General features: G+C 44.1%; 1 long non-coding RNA gene across 1 annotated transcript; it reads right to left on the minus strand.

The window, feature by feature from the left end:
* Nucleotides 1–12,048: 12,048 nt before the first annotated feature.
* LOC125173676 (uncharacterized) lies at nt 12,049–23,229 on the minus strand. The gene is made up of 3 exons (XR_007155113.1): nt 23,098–23,229; nt 17,551–17,819; nt 12,049–12,781 (listed from the first exon to the last, which is right to left on the minus strand). It is a non-coding gene; the product is annotated as an uncharacterized LOC125173676 (long non-coding RNA).
* Between the last annotated feature and the right edge of the window lie 637 nt (nt 23,230–23,866).

The following is a 23,866-nucleotide window of genomic DNA, read 5'->3' on the forward strand; positions in this document are numbered from 1 at the left end:
CTGCCTGTTGCAGAAGCCTGGGGATACTGGGGGGGAAAATTAGACGTTGGAGGAGGAAGCAAATTCTCAGTATCGGTCTTATGACTACGAATATCTATTTCCCACCAGATGGATGAGATTTCAGGGTCTGCCAAGTTCATGATGTACACATTTGAAATTTATAAAATGTTCCCTTTGTCTTATCTGTTTGAATGAGGGCAGTAATGATATTCCTTCACTGCATATAGTTATTAAGAGTCCATTGCGTATGTTAAGGGAGCTTATGGAAGGTTTCAGCCAAACACAAAACCACTTATTAGGACAGATAGAGCTTTTAAAAGAATACTATACTCTCATGAATAAACTCGTTTCTGATTGGCTAGCGTTGCAATTTAGCTTTTATCAGTAATTAAGGGCAAGCCGTGGAGCAAACTCGTTAGTTGACGCCAATTACAATTGGTGGAGGGACTAATGAGTCCGAGAAAAAAGTTATTTATTTCTAAACTTTTGAAGCATAATTGTTGTGTAAATCGGAGAGCGCGCAAATCTTTTCCATACGTTTAGGTTGGTAATTGAGAAATAAAATGGTTACCAAATGTACTCTTTGTCCAGTTTTGTGCTGCAGTTGATCTCTCTCGGGACTTTTTAAAGTGTAAGGAAAAGGTGATGTCAACAGCAACGTACTCCGGGCCAACGGAGCCAGGATTAATTAATAGAGATGAAAGGGAAACACTAGGCCTTTCTTAACCATCGCCTTCCAGTCCCCACAGTTAGACACTTGCCTCTCTGCAGATGACCAAACACAGCGCCGCTGAGGATGAAGGCCAGGGCCGGGAGACTGCCTCGTATGTAAAAACAAAACAAAACAGGAGAATGAGACTTGTCTCCATCTCGTTTGCAGCATGTAGTCTTTAAAATGAGGAGCTCTCAAGAGCTTTTCCTTTGAAGTTTAATATGTGGGGCTTTACATCAATATAACATTTAAACGTGTTAAACAAATTAGTCTCTGGTTACAAAAGTTTTGAGACGTTTGCAAGTTGCTGTTTAACTAAATTTAATATGTGCCGGCAAAGTTGATCGTGTAGTTGTTCATTTAGAAGAATGCACATTTGGAATGATTAATAAACAAACCAGCCTCCCATTGCTTCAACCTCTGTGTTTATTTGAAGGCAATCTACTTTAAAAAGACATTAATATTCTTAGAATTATTATTAGAATAATTGCTTTTACTCCTCTCAGAACGCACATTTTTTCTCATTTCCCTTCAGCATAGACAGCTTTTCACTCAGATATAAACTTCCCATTATTATTCCCCACCCCCAAAAAATGAAGAATAGGAATTATACACTTTTCACTAAGGAATAATTAATTTGTCTCAAGTATTAGAACAGAGAATTGTGGAGTGACTTTGAATGGTAGTCTCTGAGGAGTAGCATTGTTTGTTCTCTCCAGTCTTTAATGAGCTTTAGTAAATGGCCAGGAAAAATTACCTTCTTTCTGTAATATGAGAGAGGCGAAGAATGAAGGAAGCTATAGAATCCCTAAGAGAAAAAGGAACACACACACACAAACACACACACACACACACACACACACACACATACACCTCCTTCACAACAGCACTTGAGTTGGTTAGGAGGACACAGTTCTCCTTTGGACTTATTTGAGGACAAGAGATCTAGTTACTAAGTGCATTAAAACAGAAGCATGTCCCTAATTTGTATTGATTATTGTTATCGTTACCACTGTTGAATCTGCTGGGGAAACCATCCATCCTGTAATTCCATGGGGTTGGATATTCGTTACACCCCCCATGTTAAATTTCTTTCCTCTTTAATGACTGGAAGAGAATTAGAAGTGGAGCAATAACAGAAATTAGCTGTTAAGAACCTGCCCCTTCTCCACAGGTCACTGAACTCCGTAAGAAGAGCCCCTAGTTTGTAAAGCTCTTATCCTAAAGGCAACTCCCCCCTCCCCATCCCCAGCCAAATAACTTTTATGAAGGGTCAAATCATTTCCCCCAAGTTGCCATAGACTGCTGGGCTTGCACAGAGTGCTGCCTTACCTTGTCTTCAAGAAATGGATCTTTTCAGGGGCAGCCGGGTGACTCAGTCGGTTGAGCATCCGACTTCAGCTCAGGTCATGGTCCCCCGGTTTGTGGGTTTGAGCCCTGCGTTGGGCTCTGTGCTGACAGCTCAGAGCCTAGAGCCTGTTTCAGATTCTGTGTCTCCCTCTCTCTCTGCCCCTCCCCCGCTCGTGCTCTGTCTCTTTCTCTCTCTCTCAAAAATAAATAAAATTTCAAGAAATGGATCTTTTCAGCCTGAAAGTTTCTCAGGTCAAAGGGAGATTTTGCACTCATTTAAAGGTGTTCTGGAAGGTGGACTGCCCAGGACACACCCAAAGCCGAAGAGAACTAAGCTCTTTCCTTCTTCCATCCTTTCAACCTTGTGCTGGGGCTGGCGGGGGGGGGGGGGGGGGGGGGGGGGGGCTTGAAGTGGGGGGACTGCGAGATAGCCCCCCTCCCTAATTCAAAACCAACTGAGAAATAGCACAAAAGGACAAGTCAGGACAGGGTCCAAATGTCACTCCCGGACTGATGAGGCTGGTATGTGCAAATGTGGCTTTTGTCTGGTAAGCTAGCAAACAGCACAACTAGCCTCATTTCTCTAGCCTCTGCAGCTCTGGGGATTGCACAGCAGGAAGCAGGGAGGAGCCCCCCACCCCCCACCCCACCCCTTGCAGCAGCTTGCTCTCAAGAGGAAGTGGCAGGCAGCCTGCCAGAGCCCTCCTTTCTCTTCTCAGGTGCCTAGCATTCCCATGCCCAGCATGGAGCTATGGCCACCGTGGGGCTCCGTCCAGTCTGTTCCTGCCTGCGTGCCCTGGACGGTGCTTTTCTTCCTTTCCTCGTCGATAGTTGCTGACCTTAAGCTTCATTCTAGCTGGATCCTAAGCTGTCACTTTGACACATCTTATAAATTGGTTCCCACTAAAAGTGGAATGCCTCATAGAAGCTTAATACATTTTGTAATGTCAATGGGGGTATAGGGGAACAAAACATGGGATTCAGAGTTAGACAAACCTGTGTGAATTTCACATGCACTTCTTGCTAGTTTGGAACCCTCTGGCAATTTCTTTTACCTCCCTGAGTCTCAGAATCTTCATCTATAAAGTGGGGGTAATGCCATTGTTGGTGAAGTCTCTGTAGGGCAACATGTCTGCACGCAGTAAATGTGCGTGTCCTTCTGTTCACATTCAGATATAAGGAGATGATAATAACAATAGTTTCTAATTATATAGTGCTTGGAGTTTACCAAAGGCTTTAATGTAAATATTACACAAGAGCCATGAGGATTACAAGACTCAAAATCTCCCTCCTACGGCAGGAATTCTCTCTGTTGCAGGTGAGGGAACCGAAGCTCAGGAATTGACTTGTTCAAGGTCGTGCAGCTGGGAGTTGACACAGTTCAGATGTGAATATGAGTTTTCTGCCTCCCAATTCTACTTTCTCGTCATCTGATTAGTTATTAGGAGCAGATTTTCTAACACCGAAAAACTAGAGATAGTACCCCTTAAATCAGAAGAGGCAGCCGAGGGGCTTAATCCACCTACCAGATGTGTTTTGTTTAGCTGACAGACTTTCGCAAAAACTTCAATTTTTTTGCTAACATTTAAAAATTGGGGTATTACTTGTAAATATTTGGATTTACAGCTTCTCTGAAAAACCGTGAGGCCTAGAACCTACTGATTCTGCAACCTCGAGACTGCTCCTTCTCTGCCCTCCCTCACCTGTAAAATGTGGCCAGCGATGGTCCCTACCTCAGAGGGTGGTTGAGAATGAAATAGGATAAAATATTCAAAATATTTAGAACAGTCCCTGGCACATAGGTAGATATACTGTGTGCCAGCAAAATGGAGGCTGGGGATTATCCTGGAGAGCTGCAAATTCTTCTCATATTTGAAGAAATACAAGATGGAAGTGTTGTTTTAGTGTGACATCCAAAGCCAAAGTTGGTTCTTACGCAGAGAGTATAGCTTAACCCGGCTTTAATGCCTGAGCTCTTCCAGCTGAGGTGAAGAAATGATTTGTCACGTCTCCCATTTATGATACTTAAAGCAAACAAGGGGAAAAAACTAACTTTTGAGCTGGCATTTTGCATGGCTTTGCAAGGAAGGAAGGAATGAGGAGAGAAAGGGAGGGAGGGAAGGAGGGGGGAAAAAAGAACTTTGCATGGTTTTGCTTAACCTAAAGAAGAAAGGAAGGAAGGGAGAACAGGAGAGAGGAGAGGAGAGGAGAGGGAACAAAGGGAGAAGGAAAAGGGAAGAAAGGCAGAGAAGGTTGTTCTGAATACTGGGGAAGGTGACTTATCCATGCTGCCAGAATACTGTAGATACGCTAGTGCCCTCTGGTAGCAACTTGCATTTTGCTTTGTTTTGTTTTCAAAAACTTCAAAGTTTCTCCAGGCTTCATCCTCAATTAGAACAAATGTCAGTAACATGCTTGAAGAAAATTTGTTTAGAGATGTGTGTATGCTTGAAAATTGCACATTACACATGCCCCATGCATGATTTTCCACTAAATTTTTAACGATGAGCGGAGGTACACGGTTCCAGATAGATGAGTGAATCTGAATGTATATATCTGGTGCTTTGCACGTTGACATAAACACAGCTGCTTTTATACATTTGAGAACATTTGTGTTTATTTGAATGTGTGATGGGGAGGTCATCAGAATGAACACACTCGTTGTGTTTATTTGAATCTCACATTGCTCATAAGAATACATGCCGTGTTTGAACATGCAGTCAAACACCAGCTTCTCTAAAAGGCAAATCAAACCCCAAAAGGCAATTCAATGCAAAACCCCATTAATGCTGCATTAGAGTTGAAATTCCATTCCCATGAAAGCCAGAGAATTTGGAGTTAAAGGTTTTCAGCAGCAATCTTATTTCTACTAGCTCAAGAGAACGACACAGTTTCTTTCCACTACTTTATCACAGTACATAAAATTTGTATTTAGTAATGAAAGAAAGAAAGAACTAAAGGAGGGAAGGAAGGAAGGGAGGAAGGAAGGAAGGAAGAAAGGACCCCAACCATAGCACTAAAGTACCAAAAATGCTAGCAGGGTACTATATGCAATATTCTATTATAACATTGATGACATAAAGGGCACCTAAGCCTTGTTGCTTCATATTTGAGGGCTGCTGTCGGTGTACGGATGAAGTTAGGGTCCTCTGTCACAGACTTGGGTTTGCAGATTTGAGTGATGGTTATGGCGATGGTGATGATTTGAATGCACGCTTCACTCTCACTTTTAGTAGCACAAGAATGTTCTAATGCCAAGAAAAAAAAAGGTAGGTAGGTAAAGATATGATCCTAACCTTACATTAGGTTTGCTTGCGTTTTAGTCCTTAAACAGAGGTGAATACAAAACACAGCCGTCCATGATCCACAATCTTTTGCACACTTCAAGAGGAAGAACAGCATTAAAATTCAACCTTGACTGGGGTGCCTGGGTGGTTCAGTCGGTTGAGCGTCCGACTTGGGCTCAGGTCAGGATCTCGCCATCCGTGAGTTCGAGCCCTGCGTCAGGCTCTGTGCTGACAGCTCAGAGCCTGGAGCCTGCTTCGGATTCTGTGTCTCCCTCTCGCTCTCTGCCCCCTCTCCACTCACGCCCTGTCTCTCTCTCTCTCTCTCTCTCTCTCTCTCTCTCTCTCAAAAATAAATAAACATTAAAAAAAATTTTTTTTTAAATTCAATCTTGACACTTTGAAGCGATGTAACCAGCTACATGTGCCCACTTTCAACCACTGCTCTAGCTAAAGATAAAGTCCTCCCTGTGTTACACCAGGATACTTTTTTGAATTCTTCATCCTTCCATATGCCACAAGTTGGAAGGAGTGTTTGGATAGTCAGGAACTAAGGCATCTGCCATTAGAATCTTCAATATTAGATTTGCATAGCTTCTTACCTATGGTTTTCTTTGGGAAAAAAAAAATATGAGAAGCAAATAAATAAACAGAACGGAGAGGGGCACACAGAGCAAAATGAGATTCCTCTGTAAATTAAAGAGCAGATGCAGGTGATTGAACAAGAAAAAGTATGTGTTTCTGTTTGGCTCACGAGAGCAGACAAGATTACAGCCAATGGTGACTTGGCTAGATAGTAGGGATTTTACTGTACGTTATTAATTAAAGCTGAAGGGAGTGAGGCACCAGGAGGAGGTGAGCCCATGTCTCCACAAAGCCACAGAACACTAAGGGTTGGCCACCAGGCAAGACTTGAAATCTGGAAAGACTTTCAAAATGAAAAGCATTAAAAAAATCTTTAAAGTTGTTGTCATTCCAGAACATGCTAGAATAACATAATGTCTCTGCCGGCTCCCCATTAGAATAATTACAAAATTCGAAACAGCTTAACTTTTTAAATTAGGTAAGTTCAGATTGATTGAGAGCAGAAGCAACATTTCTTTTCCTTTTCCACTGTCATTGGCTGTAACTATGTCTTTGTTTTCCTACCAGAATGAGCTTTTGTCTACCTAAAATATTATTACTACATTGCAGTTTGTTACTCCATTAGGTCTAACACTTCTTAAAAAATGTTTCAGAGATGACAAATGGAAAAGAGGAGAGGAATTACATTTTAAATCAAGCAATTTTCTGAGTTTTATGTGGAAAACAAGCAAGACTATCTTGAACCTCCCCTTTGATGAGGCCCCAAATATACTAAGGGATCAAACTCCATATAGACAAAAGGATTTTTTCCCTGACTTTGGAGTGATATCTTGTTACACTAATGGCTCTTGCCAGCTATCATAGACCCTTCATTTACAATCTTCAGAACTAGGGACGCAAGACTGCCATTTTAAACCTCAATGTCTCCCAATCGGAAACATGCAAAGTTGCCTCTCAGAAGGAGACATGGACCAGAGCAAGAGAAAATAGAACCTTTTAGTGGAAAGGGAAGTCAAAAAATAGTATGTTTGATGCGATCTCGTTTTCATTTTTAAAAAACATAGTATCTGTGTATGTGTGTATCAGAAAGGGTAACAGACCAAGGTGTCAATGGGGGAGCCTTCTTTTCACTAACTATATGCAGTTATTTAGTCCTTTTCCATAATAAAAGATGAATTATGTTTATAACATGAAAAATATCTGCAAATATTTTTGAAGCATGGAGATTTTCGAAATTAGTGACATAACGCTGTTCAGTTTCACCTCTGAAAATAATTCACTCAGGGATACAGCTCACTCATTCTAAAGGTTCTTGAACAGCATATAGAATAAAATCTCTTTGACATCAGTGCCATTTGAATTCCTGTTTCACAGATAGGAAGACAGGACAAGTGAGACTCCCAACGGGGCCCTCCCTGGTGCCTCACGATAATAAAAAGAAGCCATGCGCAGACCAGGTCCTCTGTCTGCAGATATCATGTCCTTTCTTTTATTTGGAGGAAGATCTGCATAACATTCACGAGGGCCATGGATTGGAGGGTCAGGATGGCATGTGAGTATCATTCACCCCACTACCTTCCCTCCTGAGTCAGAATTCCTAAATCAGAATCTTGGCTTCACCCCTTGCTAACTGGGTAAACTTTGGCATGCTATTTACACTTTCTCTGTCTCTGTTTCTGCATCTGTAAAATAGAGATGAGAGTAGCTCTATTTTACAGGGTTGTTTCAAGGATTAAATGGATTAAAATACATTAAATACCAGGGCACCTGCGTGGCTCAGCCAGGTAAGTGTCCAACACCTGATCTCTACTCATGTCATGGTCTCGTGGTTTGTGGGATCAAGCCCCACGTCCGGCTCTGTGCAGACAGCACGGAGCCTGCTTAGGACTCTTTCTCTCCCTATCTCTCTACCCCTCCCCTGTGCACATGCACAAGCACGCTCTCTCTCTTAAAATAAATAAGTAAATGAAATATGTTAGACACTAAAAACAGTTTCTGGTCCCTGGCAAACATTGAATAACTCTTGATCATTTTTATTCTTAACATAAGAGGACAATCTGTATCACTTACCTTAAATAAAAGGAATTTATTAATAAGTAAAAAAGAAAAACATGTCATTAAATTATTGCTATATCCTGTTGTCAATTGCTATCTACTCTGGCAATGAGGCCTACTCTCTGTTAAAAAGAGAGACAATGAGAGGGGTGCCTGGGTGGCTCAGTCACTTAAGCATCCAACTTCAGCTCAGGTCATGATCCCACAGTTTGGGAGTTCGAGCCCTGCTCCAGGAGAGCTCCAGCCTCACTTCGGGCTCTGCGCTGATGTGCAAAGCCTGCTTAGGATTCTCTTTCTTTCCCTCTATCTCTCTGCCTCTTGCTCGCTTGCATCCTCTCTCTCTCAAAAAATAAATAATAAAAAGAAAATAAGACTTAAAAACGTTACAACCTACACCAGTCAGAATACCTAGAATTCAACAAAGCAAGAAATAACAAGTGTTGGCGAGGATGTGGCAAAAAGGGAACCCTTGTACACTGTTGGTGGGAATTTACATCGCTGCGGCCATTTTGGGAAACAGTATGAGTTTCCTCAGAAAATTAAATATAGAAATACCATACAATCCGATAACTCCATTACTGGATATTTACCTAAGGAAAATAAAAGCACTAATTTGAAAAGAGAAATGCACCCCTATATTCATTGCAGCAGCATTTACAATAGCCAAGAGATAGAAGCAATCTAATTGCCCATTGATACACAAATGGATAAAGAAGATGTGGGAAACTCACACACACACACACACACACACACACACACACACACTGGAATATTACTCAGCCATAAAAATAATGAGATCCCACCATTTGCAACACCATGGATGGACCCAGAAAGTATTGTGGGAAGTGAAATAAGTCAGACAGTGAAAGACAAATACTATCTGATTTCACTTATATGGGGAATCTTAAAAACAAAACAAATGAACAAACAAACGAAAAGCAGACTCATCAATACAGAGAACAAACTGGTGGTTTCCAGAGAGGAGGTGGGCAGGGGGGCTGGGTAAAATAGGTGAAGGGGGTTAAGAAGGACAAACTTCGAGTTATAAAATAAATAAATCACGGAGATGAAAAGTAAAGCACAGGGACTATAGTCAATGATATTATAATGTTGGATAGTGACAGATGGTGCTACACTTATCGTGGCAAGCAATGAGTAATGTATAGAAGTGTTGAATCATCATGTTGTACACCTTAAACTAATATAACATTGGATGTCAACTATACTTCAATAAACTTTTTTAAAAAATAAGAGAGACTAAGTTATTAAAAAGGTGTTAAAGACACACAGTATCAATTGAGACAGTCTGCTGAATTAATTAGAAGGATTGAAAGAGAATTTTAAATGGAATAATTTTCTCACTAAATGAAGCAATATACCTTGATACCTGTGTCCATGAACCACCCCAAATCACCTTAAATATACTGTCCTTCCCTCAGGATGTACTGATAAGCCGTCACGGCTAATATGAAACTGAACTAACGCGACAATGTGTGGGTCATCTCAAGGACAGGAGCACTAGTTGATTAGATAGAGAATATTGGGTCGCACTTTTCTGGCTTCAAGGAGTTAAAAAGGCAGGCATTTGGGTAAGAGCTTATGCTCCGCAGCTGTGTTAAGGTGCGGTGCATGGGGGCGGCGAGCCCAGCCCTCCCTCTCCTTGTCCCTCTCCTGAAGTGTTCTCTCTGCTTCTGCAAGGCCTTCCAGGCACAGGGCTGATGCCCAGGACAAGGTGAGCCGCCTCCCTCCTCTGCACTGAGAGCGAGCTCACTTTGTCTCTCTGGCCTCCTTCTTATTGCCCACCATGCAGGGGGTCAACCTTTGTAGCAACAGGACAGTAAGGCCCCGGTCCGGCTGCTGAGAAAGCCCTGAGCCAGCTGCAGTCTGAGGCTCCTTGAGCCTAGACAGATTAGAGGAGTCAGCCTTCCGTGTGGTCCAGCCCAGCAGTCCAGATTTTTTCAGGGCTAATTAAAACCACAGAGCTAGCTCATAATAAAACGAATGTTCCCATCCCATTTCCTCTTCTCTCTCTCTTTCTGTCTCTCTCACTTGCCTCAGAGTGAGGCTGAGTGGCCGACCAGGAAGATGCCCGGAGGGTCCCTGAATATAATATCATATGATACCATCCCATTCCCCCCCCAGCTTCAAACAACATGCTGGCACTTTGGGGGTCTCCAGAGCCAGTGGGAAGCCCCCTCCCCCAGATCTGTCGCCGACGATGGGAACATCAGGCTGCCGGCAGGTTGCTGTAGCAAACCCTTGTGGCAGGCCACACTCCTGTGGGGTGGCTTCATTCCAGAGTATGGGCTTTTGGTACGCTTGGGGTGAAAGGCTTCCCGAGGATGCATTTGTGGTGGACTTTTTTTACTTTTGTTCCCCACTCTATGACTGGTGGGAGGACAATCAAAAGCAGGACAGAGAACAGTCTGGAAGAAGAACCCTGGGCCTAGCCACATGCCTGGACGGTACCTGTCATCATTAGAGTGGCCTTTCTGAAAGTCTTTCTCAGTGACCAGAAACCAATGTGGTTTTTTAAAACAGTTTACAGAACTTTTTTTTGTTTCTTTCGAAATGAAAATGGCTTTATTGAGTTCCATGGAAATGATACATATTTTCATAATCTAGATTGTGTACCAAGAATGTCAATGAAAGTATTGGAACTGCTTTCCGCCCACACATCCAGGCACATGTGACACTGATGTGTCTCTGTTGATTTAAAACATGTTCATGCCATCCCATTGTCCTTGGCGTGAAGACCCAAGCCACTGCCATGACATCCCTTCAGCCTTGTCTCTGCCCTCCCCACTGTGTTACTGCCTGAACTGAAGCTAGAATGAGTTCATTCCCTTCAAAGCAGCATCCGGGGGGCATTTCTCCATTTCCTGCTGTATCCTGGGTCAGTTGTTCTCTTGGGCCTCCTTTCCCAAGGTTGACAAGCTCTTCCAGTGGGCTGGGCAAGCAAGGGAGTCCTACTACCCAAAGAACCCATTTTCTGGAAGAATCTGCAGCCAGAGGACTCTTCTACCAGACAAGTGACCAGTGATTCTGGAAAGCTCCCTCCCTGTATTTTCCCTTCAAACCTCTTTGCTCCACCTGACCTGAAGCTAGGCCCAGCCATTAGAAAGCTTGAGAGGCAGCTTCGGGGCTCTCTGGGGACTTGGACGTCCACTCACCACCAAGCCTGTCTCTCTGCTCATCTGTGTTAGCTTCCAGAGCAACAAAGACATGAAGACAAGAGCTGCCACCTGACATACTGTCCACATTCTCCCTAGAAACTTCTCTCCAGGATGAGCAAACAGAGCACCCAAAATGGAACCCGCCCCCCAACACGCCCCCCAAATGGAACCCGATCAGTATCCCTAGTTTACCACAGGAGGGCTATTAAAAAATCATCCCCAGGGCCACCTGCCCAGGGTCTATCTCCCTTCAACCTTTTGCTATCCAACTGGTGGACTCAGGCACCACGAGAAACCCCATCCCTGAAGTTTGAAAATCTAATTTGTGCTCCTGTTGTTAAATGCTGGTAAGTTACAACCGCTGAATTGGAACTCATTAAAAGGGCGGCATTAAGGAGTTGCTGCTGCATTTGAAATCCATTTCTAGGGGGGAGTCTGCGTGCGGTCGGGCACTTTCTCATGGGGTCATTGAAGTCACTACCTTCAGAAAACAAAGTATTCTATTCAACACCTCAAGGTCCCTGCCTGCTTTCTTTTAGGTATTTAACAGAGGATTATATAAGCTCCAATAACTCAATTAATTAAGAGTAAAATGAAGACGGTGACTTCATATTTCGTTGGTCAGTGAAAATTTTAACATTCTCATAACCCTTTTCACTCCCTCTTCTCGTTGTGAATGCTAATAGAAAAATCCTTTCAAAATGGTATTTTGTTAGCAAGGGATGTGCCGACAATTCCGCCGTACCTTCCCACAGATCACTGCTCACATCATTCAGATGTTGAAAATTTTAAATGAAATCAATACTGGCCTATTCATGTCAACAGCACTATCCCTGGCAAAGTAAAAATATATAGAGAAATTGCAACCCAAGCGACTTACCCAGTGCTCTTTTCATTACAGGTCGTCAATTAAATTATTTCTACGATATGGTATCCGTCCACAGAATGTTACGCAATATTCATGCACATTACTTCAGCTGCACAGAATTCTTGGGAAATAAATGCAGGCGGGCAGGAGAACTTCGGGAATCTAGTAGAAGAGGAAGGCATTTACGATAAGTCCAGTCACAATTGCCCCCAAGATGATGCTTTTATTGTCACTCAAGGAACAGCAATGTCTTCCTTCTTGTGGCTATGACTTATTCCATACTATGGGAGGGAGTATTCCCACAGGGATTCCTTGTAAGAGCTCAGGATGCAGGTTTGGAGGAACTTTGGACTTGGAGGGTGAGAGTCAAGTCTGCCTCTTTTGCAGTGGATCGAGCTGACGGGCCCGGCCTTTGGAACAGCCGGCTGCGTCACAATTTCCCTGGATTCAGTAGCTGCAGCTGGCTTGGGAACCGGAGTCCATTGCCAGCCCAGTCCTTGGTCTTCGTTGCTGACTCCCCAGGAGTTTCTGCAGCTCCATTTGCCCTCGGCACCAAGTGGAGGAAGCCAGCGGACCGTGCCGAGGCTCGGCCCTAGAATCAGTGGTCCAGCCGAGATGCACCGGGGTAGGAGGATAAACGGATTGAATCAATAATTTCAATCACTCCCTGTCCCTGATAGGCACCAGGGAGGGCAGAGGAGCATGGGGGAAGGGAAAATCCACAAGCCCAGAGCACGGAGCTAAGTCCCGCCTGAGAAGAAAACAAGAAAAAATACCTACATAAGGCAAGGATCAGAAGGAAGAAAAATGGGCTAAATTCATTTAAGTGCTAGGAATGGTCCTCACCCAGAGAGAGCCATCCTGCCAGCAACCTGTGGTCTGCAGATCTCCTCCTCCTTCTGTGAGCCTTTAAGTCTGAGGATGGTGGTTGCTATGGGCCGGGAAGTGGCCCAACCCTTCCTCACAAAGCCTGCTGCTCCCTATGCCTCTGGCTTCCAGGGCCCTGGCCAAGGGCCATGAGGCACCAGGCGGAAGCCTAACTCTGGTGCCTCCCCGGCTATGTGGCCACGGCTAGACAGCTAAGTCTTCGGGCCTAATCAGCTGACACTTGGGATCCGACCCTCCCAGGACTAACACCGGTGAGTTCTGCAGACCAGGGTCATGGCCAGCCTGCTCCTGATCACCATCCCTCTGAGTGGTCTGGCACTTTCCTCACCGGACCCTGGGCACGGATGTTGGAAGCAGCTGGGGCCGCTTCTCTTCAGAAGCCTGGTTGTCTTTTCCTGAGGGCTTACCATCCAGGATCACCTATCAGCCTCCGAAGAGCTTCATGGGGCATTATTATTTATGTCCACAGTTTAAAGACAAGGAAAGTGAGGTACAGAGGAGTTAACTAACTGTGCAGCATCCCTGAGAGAGTCCCTAGCGGAACCAAAATCGAAATCTGGTTCTGTGGGGCCCCAGAGTCAGATCTCTCAGCAGCCAGAATGCACTGCCTCTCTCCTTGCCCTTTAACGGAAGCAACAGCATGGGGATTAAGTTTCTTCTTTTTCAGGGTGGCCTTCAACCACCAGAAATCCAACAAGGGACTCCTCCCAGTTTATTGTAGGCACAATCAGGAAGCAGAGGGCCCGGAGGACACATCTCCTCACCACCCACCTTCTCTATCTTCTGTTCTCTTCTGATTGAGACTGCCCGGTCCCATCATCCATGTCCTGGCCCTCTTTGCCGACATGGTCTTCTCCCCACACGCCACCCACATGCCCACCCCCAGTCACAAGCTGCTCCTTCCAGGGCCCAAACCTCTGATCTAGCTCTCTCTCCGCCATGAGGGTTCCCAACAAGGCATGCCAAGGGGAACTGGGGTCATGGAGACAGCCTTTGTCAGTGTGTCCCATGATTCCATCAGTTTAGAACTTCGGAAGACGATGCTTTTAATCTAAAATTGTAGGTCAAAATTTCAGGGTCTCAGCGAAGGTCATTTGAAGGAGACCTGGGAGAGAAGCAAGTCTGGTACATCCGCCACCATCCGAGGCAATGACAGAGGACTCCTCCAATCAACCCCGGGACTCAGGCTCCCCAGCACTTCAGGCACACTGCAGCGAAGGGAACACGCCGAGGAAGGAAGGAAGCCTTCAATCAGGAAAGCTGTGGTTTGAGCAGCGGCGAGCAGAGAGCAGGGGTGGGAGTGGGGGGGACAGATGAAGCCAGAGGCGCCCTGGCTCCATTTCTAAATTGCCATCATGGGAGTGACCCCCAGCCTTCTGGGAGAGCCACCTGGCCATGCAGCTTGTTGTTAATGGAGCCCACAGCTCCGCCACATTGTTTTTTAATTCAATTCACCAAAACATTTTTAAGAATTTGTATGCATTGAAGTCCTGGTCTTGCATCTGGAGACATGGAGATGAATCACACATAGTCTCTGACCCTGAGAACCTCGGAGTCTAGTGGGAGAGTCAGACACACACAGAAGCAACCACGATACAAAGCCAGTGGCGATTAGTGCTAAATAGAGATATATACACAGAGGGCTGGGGAAGCTCAGAGGCCAGCTGATTATACTGTCCACTGAAGGAATTTGCAGAGGAAGGGACCCGAACTGGGCTTTGAGGATAAGAGATGCAAAAGAACTTGTCACTCTTTGAAGACTTCATGCGTACCCAAATTTTGACATGCATCCCCCTAGAAAATCATCACAGCACCCCCACCTTACACCTGAGGAAGCCGAGCCTCAGAGACTATGAGCAGCCGAGCTTGGAACCACCCAGGCAGGAGCGCAAGAGCCCTTCACAGGTCATGAGAACAGCTGGAGAGAAGGCCCCTCAGCTGGCAAGTGCACGGTGGGTTTGGAGAAGGGAGGCGGTGGCGGGGGGGGGAGGGGGCAAGTTTGCTATGGCAGGAGTTCCCAGGGTGGGCAGCAGAGGTGGGAATGGGCAGAGGGGGAAACAGTGTCACCTGGGGGAAGGGGTGACCCTGCAGCCCACTGCTTGGGCTGGTAACTCCCTTCCAGCTAACCTCAAGGTTAGCTTCCAGGAACCCAAGGTTAACCTCCCTTCCAGGAACCTCAAATAAGTTGCTTACCCTTTCTATGCCTCAGTTTCCTCATCTATAAAGGGGCGATATAAGAAATGGACCCCCCTCATGGAGTTACTATGAGAATACATGAGCTAACATCCATATTATCATAGGATAGTGCTGGGAGCATAGTAAGTGCTCTATGTGTTTGTTGCCGCTGCTATTGTTGTTGTTGCTGTTATTATGATTAAAAGAGGCAGTGTAGACTCTGGCTTAGAGCGCGCATTTTGGAGCCAGGCGGCCTGTTTTGAATCCCAGCTTTGCCACTTAGTGGCCGTGTAATCTTGGTCAATTCCTATCACGCTTCTGTGCCTCGGTTTGCTCATCTATAAAATAGGGACAATGGTGCTAATCTCACACGGTTATTGTAAGGCCTCAAGGAGACGCCGTTTATAAAAACAGGAAGTCTGGCTCCATGTACCGAGTGATTTCCTAAATCATAATCTTACTGCTACACCTCTGGCTTGCCAGTTAGAGGCTACAAAGTTTCTTCGCAATAGTTGTGCAAGTATCCTCACGGGAGGTCAATAAAAAGTTCAGCAAAAGAACTGTAAATTCTTAATTGTGGGGGATTAATAAGGCTTTGTTATGGTAAATTTACCTCACACGTGATTTAATAGGTCAAAACTACATTTGTAATTAAAAACCTAAGAAATCATGCACGCCGAGGCTTATAACACACAAATTTTAGTCTGAAACAACTAACTCAGGAAACCATAAAAGACAAAGCAGTGTATATAAATCATGGCTTGGGAAGAAGCAAGGTTTTAAGAGGCAGGCGGCTCTATTTGGGGATTCATATCAAGCCCGTCAATATAGGTGCCCAACCCTTTGGCATTTGGACTGTTTGGCCAACTCCATTTTATAGATGACGGATCCAAGGCAAAAGGAGTTCTCCTCACATAAAATAGTGGCCCCACCGATGGTGACACACAGGCTCAGTTTCCACTTTGGTGCCCAGCCTCCTGCGTTCCTATCCACAGTCACTTGAAAGCAAAGCCTTCAAAACAGATGCTAACCCCACATGACTCCATGTGAGTCTGTAGATCTGGCATTAATCTGCATTTGAGCTATGGTTTCTTTTTGCTTATGTGGTAAGAAAGGAAAAACTGTGGTAAAGCTCTAGAAGATTCTCAGAGCATACCGCAATCAGAAGACAACATTGTGTAGCAGTTAGGTAGGCACTCCCCTGCTGGGTGGGACCTTGTGGCAGTGTGCGTAAGTTTCTTCTTTTGTAAAATGAAAATATTAATAGTTCCCCTCTCTTAGGGTTGTCTTGAGGGTAGTGTAGAGCACCCTGCCTGCCGCGCAGTAAGCACTTAATACGAATTATTGTTATTATTACTTATTTAGGCAAAAGGGTCAGGATGGGGATGGAGAAGGGGAAACCCTAAAACCTACACCACTCTTGCCCTGAACCATAGCGATATTTTCTTTCCTGAAAAAGAGATGCCTTTCTGAGTTAGAAAACAACAATTTAAACATTCAACAAGTTATTGGGGCGCCTGGGTGGCTCAGTCGGTTAAGCATCCCCCTTTGGCTCATGATCTCGCGGTCATGATCGGTCATGATCTCACGGTTCATGAGTTTGAGCCCCGTGTCGGGGTCTGTGCTGACAGCTTGGAGTCTGGAGCCTGCTTCCAATTCTGTTCTCCCTCTCTCTGCCCCTCCCCCGCGCTCTCTCTCTCTCTCTCTCTCTCTCTCTCAAAATTAAATAAACATTAATTTTTTTTTAATTCAACAAGTTATCTAATAAGTTTTGCTCTTTGGCATGAAGGTTGAAATTTCGCTTCATGTTGTGCCAGGCATTTCTCTTCAGAGTTAAGTAAATCGGGAAAGTTTGTATCAAAGCTATTTTAAAAAGAAAAACAAAGCAAGGGATTAATTGATTTGAATGCTTTGGTAGTAAAACACCTACAAGTTGAATTTGTAGTTGTTTCCATTTTAAATCACATTGAGAGGCAAATATTTATGTGAGTATGTGTATATACACTTTAGATATAGTTATATATCTGGTCTGATGTCATAGAATTTAAAGTCCTTTGTTCCTATGTGAACAAGAAGAGGACCTTCTCACACTGTGACTGCCCCGGGGCCAGGGCCATGAAGCCCTCCTGAGACCTTATGTTGTCCCCCTTGATTTCAGCCCTGGGAACAGCCATCTCTAGTGGTAGAGGGGTAAATAGGTCTCCATTTGTTTGACAAGGCTTCTAGCTGGGTGTCATCACCTGTCACTCACTGGAGCATTGCTGCCTCTCGTCCCCCGCCTCTCCCACCCCCCTCCTCCTGGCCCCCAGAAGGAGAGGTGGAAACCAGCCTCAGCTCGCTGTGGTTCTTCGTTCCCTGCTCTCATCCTCTGGCCGCAGTCCTGCCTGTCTGCAGGAGGGCAATTCTGCCACCGCCTCTGGTTCGTGTCCTCGGGAAGGTGTCCCGGTGTGTCCTCACCTTCTGCTCAGGTTTCTGGGTGGTGAGGAGTAGAGCGTCCAGTTCATCGTGGGGAAGACAGCCCTTCTGCATTGCCAGCAGCACACCTTGTAAGAGTGAGAACTTCCATTCCAAGATAAACAGATATTTTCCCTCTTGGGTGTTCGGCAAGTGGTTCCATGAGACTGGCCCAAATGGGCTCCAGTCATGGCCTCAGTTTGGGGGTCTACCAGCCAGGAGTTAATGAAATCAGATTCATTAATAAGCTGGGAGACTCAGAAAGCTGAAACCTATAAATAGAAGAAAAAAAACAAGAATTGGGGGCTGAGTGGGCTTCCTGCAGCAGTGTCCTTGCTAAAGAAATGCTAGGCTCATCTATTTTTCTCCCTGAAGAGTGGGAAAATGTTTTCAATAAAAGAGTGAGAAGGGAGTCCTTGTCACTAGAACCATCCATGAGGAGGTCTGTGTGCACTGAATGCTTCTATTTAAAATTCAGGCCTGAATACTACACAGGTGTTTCTTCCAGAATTGACAGTCTCCTGTCTGCCCCCACCACCCAACCCCTACCATGCGCCCCTCCTGGCCTTAAACATTCGCTTGAGTTTGGATTGGAATCCGGCTACTCTTTGGCATTGCCGTAATTATGTTGGTCAAGGCCTGTGTTCTTGACAAAGAAAACATTCCTCTAACTCAACCTGAGTAATCCTTAATGAGTCCTTGTATCTTGTGATAAATTTCATAATTATTCAGCCCCTACCACTAACACCGAAATTCATCAGTCAAAGCAAATTAGCCGAGATTCATTAGAATAAGACATCTAGTAGGCACATGTACTTTATTAGCCTCTTACACCAATAGTTTTAATTAGGTACATATTTCACAGCTCTCGAGCTACTCCAGTGAAGGGCTGCCTTTATCTCTTTTATTTACAGTAACAAGCTATCAAACAAACACCACCATAATTAAACTTGGATATAAAAAAAAAAACTTGTTTTATTAATGGCAGCGTATTCAAGCCTTGGATTTCTGAAACCTGCACCAGACAGATATTTTTATTAATTAAATAAGTACTATTCAATTAAACTGAAAAGATGAGGTGAAGCGCAGGGGGCCATGAGCTTGAGTTAGGAGTGAGATTCTCATCTTCCTTCCTGGCTGATGGTTTCCTCTATCTCACCTTCAGCAGAGGAAAAAAACATCCCTTCATCAGATATTTCAGTGATGAGAAAAGTGATTAAAATCCAGAACATTTTTAAATTATTAATAAGGAATTTAAATGATGTTATAAAAAAGGGAAATACAGGAGAAAATGTTACACATTCATGGAATTTTGGCTCATGCATAATAAACAGTCGAAAACACTTCACTTATAATACTACCCAAATTAAAGAGGCAAGAAGCCGTGCCTCATGCTTTCATACGCGGGTGTCAATGAATGACAAATGGCGCCATCTGCTGGCCTACACGTTAAACACTTGAGAGCCCAGTTAGAGCCATCAGGTCTCAGGTTGTCAAAAAAAAGTATGACAAAACTCTGTGTCTATTGATAGTTTCATAGGGGTAGACAAGGTACAACCCTGTAAGAAAGACAAAGTTTGAGCTTAACTGTAAAAGCCTTATCCAGAAGCTTCAGACAAGATGATGTTTGGGGAGAGATTGCTACCCTTTCTGGTCCTCTTAAGAGTCAATAGGAATGAGGTGCCCGGGTGGCTCAGTCGGTTAAGCATCCGACTTCAGCCCTGGTCACGATCTCACAGTTCGTGAGTTTGAGCCCCACATCAGGCTCTGTGCTAACAGCTCAGAGCCTGGATCCTGGTTTGGATTCTGCGTCTCCCTCTCTCTGCCCCTCTCCTGCTTGTGTTCTCTCTCTCTCTCAAAGAATAAATAAACATTAAAAAAAAAAAAAATTAAAAGAAGAGTCAATAGGAGTGGAGTTCTCTGAGACATACACAGAAGGATCACAGCCAGATCCTCAAAAGGCAACAGGGTATGACAGAAAACTGCAAAGCGCACACTCAGTGGAAAGCCTGATATGGCCTGATGCCTTTGAACCCCGAGTTTCTCAACTACGAGACGAGGGAGACCCACCGAGTTCCAGGAAGGTACCACTTGCTCTCCCTTGCAGAGACTGTGACACCGTCTTCATCACTCACACGTCATTCCCTGGAATGTTTGTTTCTTTGCTTCCATTCCTACCCCTGCTCTTTCCTATTTGTGTCTCCCTTCATGGATATGAATTCCTCACTCTTTAGACTTCCCAGGGGCTGGTTTGACACCAATGAAATAACATCATTTTAATATAAATGAGCTATATTGATTAACTAAACCAGTTTATATAAATCACTGAACAAAAAAAAAACATGTGCAAAACCTTTGAATATATCTTGATTAAAATTCAAATCCTCAAAAAGAGAAGATCTATGAACCCAACATTTGCAGAGTCTCCCTCTTTTTAAGTCTGACCAACTAAATCAGTCCTTCAGAGGCCATCAATACTTACCTGCACATTGAAAATCTACATTGCCAGACACCACAGTCACTGGGACCTTTATCCCTGGCCATGTTTTGGAGTAAAACGTGAAATTAGATCATTTTTAGATTCCTTTATTGTTGTTATAATATTGCTCTTAAGTAACAGATAGCAGAGAAGATAATTTACATTTTTATAGGATATCATTTAGAGGTTATTGCGAACAAAGATGTTATTAACAAAATTTGAGTAAACTTACATTGCTTCTGCCCTCTCTGGGACGTAGGACACAGAAAGGCTCTTCGCATGGGACTGCTGTGAGTAAGGAGAGCCTAGCCATGCGCTGTCAGATTATAGTGTGGGTCACCCATATACTATGGAGCGATGGAGTGTGTGTGTGTGTGTGTGTGTGTGTGTGTGTGTGTGTGTGAATCTCCCCATGTCCATCTTCTGGGGGGCTTAAGTCTCCTGTGAAAATAGAAAACCTGACCTAGTCCTTATTATAGGTAAATAGGCCATTTTTTAAATCCAAGTATAATTGACATACATTATATTAGTTTCAGGTACAATATAATGATTCAATATTTGTATGCTTTGTGAAACGATCACCACAATCAGGCTAGGGAACATCTGTCACCATACATGGTTACAGAATTTGTTTCTCGTGTGATGAGAATTTCAAGCTCCACACTCAGCAATTTTCAAATATGCAACACAGTACGATCAAGTATGGTTGCCATGCTGCACATTCAACCCCGGGACTTATTTAGTTTATAATAGGAAGTTTGTAACTTTTGACTCTCTCGGCCCATTTTGCCCACGCTCTACCCACCCTGGTACATCGTTCGTTTTGATTCCACAATTTCCCTGCCAGGGTTCCGCCTTCCTGAATGGCCTTCTGCCTTAGATAAGGATCCATATATTGATGCGTAGGCTGTGGCCCACTGTTTCGCCCTGGCTCTGGCCCTCATGCCCTCATGCTTTTCTTAGCTCACCCTTTGGAATCACATATCATTCACAGCCCTGGGAGCTCTGAATAGCCAGTGCCTCCCACCCTCAAACAACAAGATCCCCACCCCCCTTTTCTCTCTTCTTTATATCTCTTACTGGTTACTGACCCCTCATACCTCATACCACCCTTAATCTAAATTCTTCCAGGGGCAAGAGGGTGGCTTAGGATCCAGCCTCTGCTCATGCATGTCAAGGTATCCCTGCCTCGTCGCAGACTGGCCTAGACAGGTGGGGGTCAGTGGGTGGCATTGATATGGCAGAAACAAGAAAGAAGGTTAAGAGGCTGACATGCATGGAATACCTGCTGTGAATCCAAAACATCACACTCTTAATTCAAGGTAGGAAGAAAGATGGAGGGGCCATGCCAGCTATAGAAGAACTTTACCAGGGAAACAAAAGTCTTCTTAGAAACTCTCAGCAGATTGCTGCTCACGTCATTGGCCAAAATGGTCACGTGCCACTCCTGAGGCATCTGGGAAGGCAAGTATTTGACTGGATGCCTTTATTCATGAATTCAACGCATATTATCAACAAATATTGCCACTTCCTTAATAAAACTGGGTGGGTAGAAAAGATACCTGTCACGTCCTCCAGCAAAACAGAACCCTGTAACTTCCATCCTAATTTTTCCATCTGCAACCTCCTCGAGATGGGCTAGGTCAACTTCACGTAATGAAGATACAGATGAGGGGAAGGAGGAGAGGAAGAGGAAAATCAGTGAGGGTCTGAGAAGAAGAGAGTTTTCCAGGAACTGTGGAGAGCAGCTTCTGGAATAGCCAGCCGTGAGAACAGAAATGACTAAAAGAGGAAAAGGAACGGTGTTCTTCTTTGAGTCTTTGCCAGGAGTTTTGAGAAATCTGAGTAAAGAAGTTGGGCTATTCACAAATTCCATGTAACAAAACATGGGTGGTGACACTGCCCTGATACTGAGCTACATGGGCCTAAACTTTATAAGGGTAATATCATATTTGCAGCTGATATTTGCAGTCATCATTTCCTGGTTTTGCATTGTGCGATCTCATAATCACCTCCAAGCCTCCCATTAATTCATGGCTACATCACTCTCCCCTCCCGAAAACCCTCTGTCCTCATTCTCAAAGTTAGTCCTCCATCAGTTCTTCTCCACTTCCCAGGTTGTATATGCCACTTAACCCCTTGTAGCCCATCCAACCTTCTCCACCAGTCCCATCCCAGTATGGGCACTGTTCCCCCCATTCCTCCAACCTTTGGCTAGGAGAAATTCCATGGCCAGACAAGACAAAAGCAATAATCCGCAGTCTATTTCTCAAAGTGTAAGTCTTTCAATCTTAAGCCCATGTCAGGGAACACTTCTCTAACTAAATCTTTTCCAGAAAAATCTTCTCTCTCTTTCTTTCTTTTTTTTTTTTTTTTTTTTTTCAAAAACAGCAGCAAAAGATTCACCGGGTTTAAGCCACTAAATAGAACATTCTGCATCATCTACAGAGACTCCAGGTGGCTTCACAGTTTACTCCAAGGATAATGGGTGGAATTTGCCTTTTATTTGTGAGTCAAAAACCAATCTTAGCGAGTTTCCCAAAACAAAGAAAGTCAGAGAACCAGACAGCAAGCAAACAACACCCCTCTACCCATAGGTGTAACTTTACTAAAATTATAAATAATATAAATACAACAAAGGGGACACCTGGATGGCTCAGTCAGTTGGGCATCCGACTTCAGCTCAGGTCATGATCTCCCAGTCTGTGAGTTCGAGCCTGCGTCGGGCTCTGTGCTGACAGCTCAGAGCCTGGAGCCTGTTTTGGATTCTGTGTCTCCCTCTCTCTCTGCTCCTTCCCTGTTTGCTCTCTGTCTGTCTCTCTCTCTCTCTCTCTCTCAAAAAATAATAAAAACATTTTTAAAAAGAATATAACACAATTACCCTTCTCTGGAAAACTAACTAGAAGATTCTGGTGTATTTTTTTAAAAATCAATTTTATTTCCTGGAGCCATACCTTCCCTGTATATACACACACCCATGCAACACTATCAGTTGGGATTAGGTTCTTCCGGAAGTAGCAGAAAACTCAATTATGAGCCTTAAACAAGATAGATTTTTTTTTTTTTTCTACCTCAGGTAACATACAGGCAAGCATGTCAGTCCAGGGTTTCTTTGGAGCTCCACGGTGTCAGGAACCAAGGCTTTTATCTTATTGCACCACCATGTGTGGTCTCCATTTCCAAGGTCATTTTCTTGTCCAAGATGGCTGCCACAACTCTAACTTCAATGCCACATTTCAGCAAATGCATTCAAGGAAAGAAACAAGTAGTACCTGTCACTCCTGTTCACATACCACCGGCTAGAATTTAATTATATAGTCATACCTACTTGCAAGGTACTTTGGGAAATGTAGTCTTGCTCATGATAGCCATTTATGCAGCCAAGTACTTACTTGCTTTACTACTATAAAAGAAGGGAGCAACAAAATAAAGTAGTATTGGATTATAACCCATAGTGAAAACAAGTATCCATCTGTCCATACAAATATAAATAAATGATTGACTAAGTAGTAGGAGAGAATGAAAAAAAAATCTGATACTCCACTCTTAAGGAGGTCAAGCATAATTCTCCACTCCTTAAGTGTGGGCTACAGATAGTGAATTTCTTCCAAAGATGACAGTATGGAAAAGGAGGGGGAAAACAAAGAGTAACTCTACAGTGGAGAAACCTAACAAATATTACCTCTAGCCAGGTAATCAAGGTTAACATGAACAGTGATCAATCATGTTGATAGTCGATATGATGTGATGAGAATGGCACTTTACCTCTGTGGTCTTCCCCGAAACATGTAACCTTCAATCTAATCATGAGAAAAACATCAGACAAATCACAATTTAGGG

The sequence above is a fragment of the Prionailurus viverrinus genome, chromosome C1 (assembly GCF_022837055.1).
Source record: "Prionailurus viverrinus isolate Anna chromosome C1, UM_Priviv_1.0, whole genome shotgun sequence".
NCBI lineage: Eukaryota > Metazoa > Chordata > Mammalia > Carnivora > Felidae > Prionailurus > Prionailurus viverrinus.